The following is an 8,646-nucleotide window of genomic DNA, read 5'->3' on the forward strand; positions in this document are numbered from 1 at the left end:
TACTTCTGGTAATAGTTCAGTCCTTTCAGAGCCAGCATTCATCAACTCCCTCACTTCAGATATCTAACAACATGCCAATATAATAAAATATGTCATCAAACTAAGAGTCAGATGTTCTGTGGTAACGGTGCTTTGTACCACACAATACGAGGATAGATCCAAGTCAATGACACGCTAATTGACCAGTTCAATTTAGTCTGACCACCCTTAATATCAAGTCACCTCTTACAATAAGCCAGGGTTGCCGAGGACCTCTTTATTGCAGCCCAGAATAACTGTGTCAGTAGATATTCCAGCTGCAGCATCTAGTTACGGCTTGATGATAATTTTCCAGACACTAAAGAATTTTGTGTCCACTGCCTCTGCACAGTTTCCGACTAATTCTCAGCTGTCGGGTGTGTCGGATGAAAGTCAGCCTGGAAATAAATGGCTAAATATTCATGTTTGGGTCAAAGGAGTGAGTGAGTTTAGTTTTACTCCAACTTTTAAGCAATAATCCAGCGAATTTCAATGGCCGGGTGGGACACAAAGCAATGAAGCTTCACGTGTTCTGTGGGGAATCGAACTGAAGTCTCATGCGATCTAATGAACACCTTAACCACTAGGCCACCCCACCTGGCTGCAGAGATAGATGGATCACATACGTTAAATGATGTACTTCACTAACAACATGTTTTTCAATGAAATACACAAATGCCATTTTAGAAAGTGGTCAAATGTAACATATGTTATATTTGGTATACTCAATAACTGATAATAAATGGATGAAACCAAAAAAGATAATACTCATAGAATGCTAGTACTTTTACTGAGAAAGTGTAGTCCCAAATAAAACATATCATTACATTTGACCACTTTCTAAAATATGGCATTGTGATATTTCATAGCTTTCTCAGCCGTGGAGGCTGCCAAATACCACTTATCAGAGAATTTACACAAAGTCTGGGCAGCCTAGAGCTACCAGCTAGTCTGACTTCCATTTTGAGGTGCCTGGCCATGGCTGGTTTTGCCCAGCGGCTGACTTTGTGTGCAGGTGGCAATTAGGTGCCTGACTCTGAGGGTGTGAATATAGAATCGGATGGGATTCATTCCAAAAAGTACTAGAATCTGTACTTTTACTAAGTTATCCCAAATATAACATATGTCACAACATGTTTTCAGCTATATATCTCCACAAATGGAACACTCTGAAGTAAGGGCTTTCAATGACATGTCAAGAAAAGACAAGTAACTACTAAGTTAATCATCTGATGGTCATAATGTCTTATGTAAATGTAAAAAAAAAATTTATCTAGAAAGTAGGATTATACTCAGTATTTAGAACCACTGCTCTTTCAGAAGTATCACTGTTGATGATGTATTGGATCAAAGCACATCAGTGGCTAAACAGCAAGAGTAAGAATCAACAAATTCAAAAACATGCTTACAAAGCTTTCCAACAACTCACAGTTCAATCATAAATATACATGTCACTAATGGAAACAGTACAGTTCATTTGTTTTGTAAATTAATTACTAGTTATTTCATTCTTACCCACTGTTTATGAAGCGCTTCCATCTTGGGCGGTAACTGAGGATCAAATTATATATTTTGAGAATAGTTTGTAATTTTAGCCCATCAAAAGATAATGAAATTCAAGCTACTCCATGCTGGACAGAAAGTTTATACAAACTGAAGAAGATGGTGAGAGATTCAGCTTGTTACCCAGAATGTCCACCAGGAATTGGGATATGATCACACACACATTTGGTCCCTGAACTCCACAGAACCAGTCATCATATATACAATTATGAAATTGAACAAACCTGTAGAGGTTGCTGGTTCTTTGATGAGAGTCCTCCTTGGGGGTACATACTAAGCATTAAAATGTCCATTTTAATCCCTATGACAGTTGTAACTATATATTTTGAATAAGATATTCACAAAACAAAAACAACTTCTGGAACCCCAGAATGGACCCATCCACCAGAACAGGTAACTCCTAGAAGCTAACCTAAAGTACCTCACTTTCCATGCTGAAGAAATAGAATGAGGGAGGTGGGGAAATGGCCAAAGGTGACTCTCATCAAAGAATCAGCCAACCTCTACAGGTTTGTTGGGATTCTTTTCATGAGAGATCCTCCTTTAGAGTATATAAGCATAAGACAGAACTCCTAAAGACAAGAGCCCTGGAGTGGCATTCTGTCTGATAAACTAAGACCCGGCAGAAGTAGAATTTCCCAACAATAAAAGAAGAAGGAACAGCTCCCTTACCTGGCCACTTGACCTCTTCAGCCAATCAGCGAGGGGCGGGTCCAGAGGTCCAGGCTTATCTATTCTGCTCATATGCAAAATGGGCGGTGAACTACTTATGTAGTAAACAATAGTGCCCACCCATCTGGCCATCCCCAACTACCTAGGGAGGAGTGACATAAAATCACATGAAACCACAGCCAAGTATAGATTTCTAAGGAATAATGTGCAATATTGTCATATACAGGGAGAACAAACCATCACCATAAAAACACAACACCAAGTAAGGGTAAAAGGGAAGGAAAGTTGACTGCAAACCCGCATACACAGTTAAAAACAGATAAAATCGTAATTCTAAAGCTCAATGCGGCTAGAGAGTTATGACTCTGCCCACTGGAGAGAACTGACTGACCGAACCGAGCAGCTCACTGGAGTGTCTCGGTCAAGTTGACAATGCCGGATAAGCGTGCTCGGCCAGCTCCAAATAGCATGAACAGATCTCCTCAATAGGCAGAGCCACAGCATAAACCTTAGATGTGGCTACTGCTCTAACCGAATGAGCTTTTAACCCAGTAGGTGGTGTTAACCCTTTCTGTGTATAGCTCGTACAAATGGAAGAGACAAGCCATCTAGATATGGTCTGCTTGTTCGCCGGAAGGCCAGCCTTACCTCCAGCGTAACAGCAAAACAATTGGTTATCTTCGGATAGCCAATGTCCGCTTGATATAAGCCTTGAGGGTCCTCAATAGACAGAGCCACAGCATAAACCTTAGATGTGGCATGTGAACTTTCTCGTATGATGTCTTTCAGTGGCTTGAACTTTCTTGTAGCTCTCCGAATGGGACAACAGCTGAGCCAGTGCCTGCTGTATAGGTCTCATCCTCAGACATGCACACCACCACACCACATCCACAGTTGCCCACAGCAACTGGAGACCCGCCGAGCTGAATCCGTGGGAGTCCCAAGAAACTGTAAAACAGTTCTCTGAACTTTGGCAATCTGAGGAGCTCGACACGGACAATGTCCGCCCTTTTCCGGGAGGTGGGCACAAGAGTGTGCCGCAACCCGGTGAATGGTGGCGGACCTCGCTTCCACTGTGGCATATGGCCATCCCTGAGTGTGGACAAGACCCAGGGATTTGAAGTGGCTTTCAGCCATTCCGGGAGGAAGAGTGTAAGCCAGCCGCCTACAGGGACGTGTGGCATGAGGCAGTGCACTCCCACAGTCGCAAATCTCCGCTTGCATGTGTGGGAGGCAACAAGGGCGTCCAAGGGAGATTTGGGTTGCTCTAGTAAGAGGGGTTGCTCTAGTAAGAGGGGTTGCTCTAGTAAGAGGGGTTGCTCTAGTAAGAGCTTGGAGTCCTTAAAAGTGCTAACCACCTTGGCGGCCTCGCGAACTACTTTCAGTGCCCCAGGGTAGAGGGTGGAACCCATAGTATAAGGCAGAGAAAGTAGTGCCTGCTGAGTGGCTGGCGAATAGCGTGCAAATGACAGCCACAAACGGTGCAGGCCATGACAGCGCCCATCATCATGCTAGCACAACAGCGAATACTGTCACGTGCAAGATGTAAATGGATGTCTGTCAACTGCTTCACCAATGAGGGGGATGACGCATGATCGCCACTCGCTCCCTGATCTACCAGTTCCCTCTGCAGTGCAGATAGGTATGCTGAGTAGACCGCAACCCGCAGTTGCTGAGCCGTCCTATACTGCTCTTCAAAAGAAGCGATAGAGGCCGACTTAAGAGCTGGGGCATTGGCAGGAATGGCGGCAGTAGCCGGCCCTGCTGAATGAAGCCAGGAGGAAGAGGAACCACCAAGTGTGACAGACGTAAAGACGCATTCATCCACCACCGGCGGCTCAAACAGTGCCTCCTCTCCCAATGGGTACCACCTGCTAAGCTCCGGTAGGTCGAAACGAGAGTGTGTACCCGAGAGGAGAGGATTATCACCACCACGCCAACCGAACTCTCTGTGGGCAGCGCTGCGACATAGAACGCCAGAGGGGCTCAAGGGACAGAACTGAACCAGAGGGTTCGGATCGCCCTGTCTCCAAGCCGCGGGGCTGAGGCAACAAGGTAGGAACTGCCAAAGCAGGCCGCCCAGTCTGCCCAGCCAAGCCTCTGGGTGCCAAGGGACCTGGTTGCCCCGGTATGCTCAGGCGCAGACAAAGTGGCAGACAAATCCTGCACCCTACCGGGTCAGCACTAGGAATAGCAGACAGACCATCCCCCGAGCCGAGACTCAGGGTAGGTTGCCCAGGGATAGGTGCGTTCACCGGGCCAGAGCCCAGGCCGCCACCGTCCCAAGCAGAGACACCTGGACCAACGGGATTTACACGTTGCGAGCCAAGCTCCTGAAGGCGCCCGGACATCGCACTTTCAATCATCAACTTCATGGACGATTTCTTCTTCTGTGATCTCTTGGAAAAGGGGTCCTGACCCCAGATATCACCCCCGCCCGCAAAGTTTGGAAAAATACATAAAGTGTATGCGTCTCCTGTCCGCCATCTTGACAAGCACATGGCAACCGACAGGGACTAAGACTTAAGTTACAACAAATGATGAATGAAACTTTCAAAAACATTTATCAGTTATAGCCCATGCGAATAAGAGACAACCATACATTCAGTAATTGTTTCTGAAGAACTCGTCTTGAAATCGTAAGGGAAGAAATTCAACATGTAACACAGGCTGATGGACACATACGTCGATACTGAAGAACGACAGCATGGAAAGTGAGGCACGAGGTTAGCGCCTAGAATTACCTGTTCTTGGCGGACGGGTTCATTCTGGGTTCTGTAGGGGTGGTCAAACAAGACAAAAACGTTGTTTTGTTTTGTAAATAGTTTATTTAAAATATAGTTACAACTGTCCGAGGGAGTTAAAATAGACATATTAATGCTTATATGTACCCCAAGGAGGATCTCTCATGAAAAAGAATTTGTCTCCCTTGATGGAAAACATCAGCTTATAGAATCAATACTTACTTGTTTTGAGGGTGAAAGTTCACTGAAAGCGAAGCATTTGATACATATTAAACATATGTGACAACATTGTCAAATCATATTTGGAAGACAGTTATGTTATTTCAAAGCGAAACAGATTTTTAACATGGTTTAAAATAGTTTTAAAAAGAAAAGGTTAAGGTTACCCAAAGGTCGAAAAAGGCAGCTGAGACAGTCCTCTCTTTCACTTGCATCATCTTTACCTGTCAAAATAATTCATCAGCCGTTGAAACACAGAGAAAACAGTAAAACCATGGAGACAGTATACTGGATCAACAATAAACACTTAGTGTTAAGGCTTTCATCTAAGGTACTGCTATTGGCTGTGCAGAGTAGCGTCCGGGAAATAAAAGATCATGTTTCCAAATCCTGCATTATCCTGACTGTGTTTCAGTTTTGTCAGCATCATACCAGTGTTTGTCGGTTTTATTCAGTGCTTGTCGGTTTTATTCAAGTGGTAACATCTGTTTTAACTCTGCATCAACTCGAGGGCTGTTCCCTCATCAATACGAAATGCTGTGATGTACCGGACACCCTAACACCCTAGGTCACACAGGAGGCTGAATGGAAACAAAGGAAGACGGTAACAGCGGTACATCCTGTCTTCCTCCATAGCTTCCAGCCTGTATCATCATGTGTCAATACGGTGAATTACATCATTAACCAATCCTGTTCCCCTACCTGATTCTGTGCAAGTATCAACCAAACATTATTACCCTTAAGATGAATTTGTTGAATTCTGATTGGTCAATAGCAAAAGCATACCAAACCATGGTGGCAGATTTGTCAGGGTGTAAGCCGTACAACCCATCAAATCTGTCAAGTGACACACTACATGGGTTGTACGAATGACCTTGACCTCAGATGGAATGTGGCTGCCAAACGGATGATCGCCTTGAAATTTTAGGTGAAGTGAGGTGAAATTGGGTTTAATGTTGTTCTTGAGAATATTTCGCTCATATGACGACATGCATGCGTGTGTATGTGTATGTGCGGCTGCTTGTACTAGCCCAGACTGAAGCTGGTTTTATAGTGCTAGCCCACTGAGATACCATGCCGCAGTGAAGCATGAATACCCCACTCAGACACATTATACTGACTCCGAGCCGACCAGTCCTTGTTGTACCCATTAATGCCGAGAGCCAAACAGGGACCAACAAGTACCATATTTTAACGTCTTTTGGTATGACGCGGTCGGGGATCGAACCCGCGACCTTCCACTCTCCGGGCGGACGCTCTAACCACTACACCACGGAGGCGGTCTTTGAAATTTTAGAGTTGTTGGATATAATTATGAGTATAAACAGAGTAATAAAATTGTTGCCATAACTTCTTATTTGTTTGTGTCAATTAATATATCCAAAAAATAAAATGTTTCTGTATTTCACTTGTCCTTTAAAGAAAACTCAAATTCGATCATTTATATCAAAAACTAAGCCATCCCGAGTTATCTCCCTTTATGACCGTTCAGGAAAAATCTTGGCGAACCACTCGGCAGAATGTTGTTGTTTAAAGATAAGCTAAATTAAAAGATCTTTATGACATTTCAGGAAAAATCATGGCGAAACATTCGGCAGAAAGTTGTTGTTTAAAGATAAGCTAAATTAAACTATCTTTATGACCGTTCAGGAAAAATCAAAGCGAAAAACGTTCGGGCAGAATGTTGTTGTTTAAAGATAAAGCTAAATTAAAAGATCTTACTGGTGATCTTACTGTAAACCCATGTACATTCCGGGTATTTCCTACGGCTGTGCCTCAGGAAATCTGGAATTTACAAGGGTCTTACAGTCCTGTACACCCTTTCAAATCATCGTGTAACTAATAGGATTGTTCACCTACCTGATACTGTGCCAGTATCTGCTGTGCATTAGCGTATAGCCCCTCTGCTTGTTCCCACAGCGACACACCCAGGTACTCAAGGGGCAAAACTCCCTACAAAGAGTAAAATTTTAATTGCACCAGAATAACCCCTTTACATTACTTAAAAACCCAGGTTAAAAAGTTCCTGCAATAGAGAGGCATGTATCAACGATCTACCATGTATCACCGATGTACCATGTGTCACCTGATGTACCATGTATCAACGATCTACCATGTATCACAGATGTACCATGTATGTCATACATCATTATGGAATTACACAAGTTTTCTGAATTGATCATTAAACAAAATTAAAGTCCACTTGCAGATACAAATTGAGTACGCCATAACATAAAGATTCGAACTAACCTGTAGAGGTTTAAGATTCTTTGAATATATTCCTCCTTGGGGTACTTATAAGCATTTAAATGTCCATTTAAATTCCCTACGACAGTTGTAACAATATTTGAATAAAATATTTACAAAACAAAAACTACGTTTTGTCTTGTGAGACCACCCTTACAGGGCCTTCCGGCCCCCTACAGCCAAGAGCAGGTAACTCTAGACCGTAACCTCGTACCTCACTTTCCATGCTGAACGAAGTCAGACAGAATGCGGAGGAGGTGGTAGATACCCAAGGAAGGAATATATTCAAAGAATCTTAAACCTCTACAGGTTAGTTCGATTCTTTTATATATTCCTCCTTGGGGTACTTATAAGCATAAGACAGACTCTAAAGACGGATCTCAGGAGCTGGCATTCTGTCCGCTTTAAACACCCCGACAAGAAGTGGAATTTCCCAAGCTAATTATAGCAGAAAAGGCACACTTACCGGTCACGTGTCCACCAAAGCCAATCAGGCGGGGCATGAGCCAGGGTCAGGGTAAACGATGCAAATTTGTCCAGCTTAAACCTCGCTAATGCAACGAAGCGAGACACACCCTCCCTCCTTCCCGTAATCTACTTGGAAGTGAAGATAAGGTCCCTTAATAAACCCAGAAAGCGAAATGCCGGAATATGAACAGCAAAGTTTCCAAGGGCAGTTTAGTCTAGAGCTTCTAGGTTAGAAAGCAAGAGACATGGGAATAAAAACCAGCACCACATAAAACCCATCACCAAGGGAAAAATGTAACAAGATTTGTAAAACCCAACACCAGTGTTAAAATTGGCAGATAATGGTTCACACAATAATGTTTTTAAAACACCGAAAGCTCAATCGGCTAGAGAGGTGGAACCATGCCCACTGGAGAACTGACTGACCGAATCGAGGCACGCCACTGGAGAGTCTGTCCAAGTTGGTAATGACGGATGAACGTGCCGGAGGGCTCCAAATAGCCGCTGAGCAGATCTCCTCAATGGGCAGGGCTGCAGCGTAAGCTGTCGATGTAGCCACTGCCCTAACGAATGAGCTTTCAACCCAACAGGCGGGATCGCCCTGTTTGAGTATAACTCATATGTATGGCAGAGACAAGCCACCGAGAAATGGTCTGCTTGGTAGCGGAAGACCAGCCTGAACCCGCCATAACAACAAAACAATTGGTTACCCTTA

The 8,646-nt window shown here is 43.9% G+C and overlaps 1 long non-coding RNA gene across 1 annotated transcript; it reads right to left on the reverse strand.

Annotated features, from left to right (window-relative positions):
- Positions 1-398: 398 nt before the first annotated feature.
- LOC124273172 lies at positions 399-7,110 on the reverse strand. The gene is made up of 4 exons (XR_006897569.1): positions 7,077-7,110; positions 5,384-5,440; positions 5,220-5,241; positions 399-416 (listed from the first exon to the last, which is right to left on the reverse strand). It is a non-coding gene; the product is annotated as an uncharacterized LOC124273172 (long non-coding RNA).
- Positions 7,111-8,646: the final 1,536 nt, after the last annotated feature.

Source organism: Haliotis rubra, unplaced genomic scaffold (genome assembly GCF_003918875.1).
Source record: "Haliotis rubra isolate DU_JTF1 unplaced genomic scaffold, ASM391887v1 Scf1774, whole genome shotgun sequence".
NCBI classification, from domain to species: domain Eukaryota; kingdom Metazoa; phylum Mollusca; class Gastropoda; order Lepetellida; family Haliotidae; genus Haliotis; species Haliotis rubra.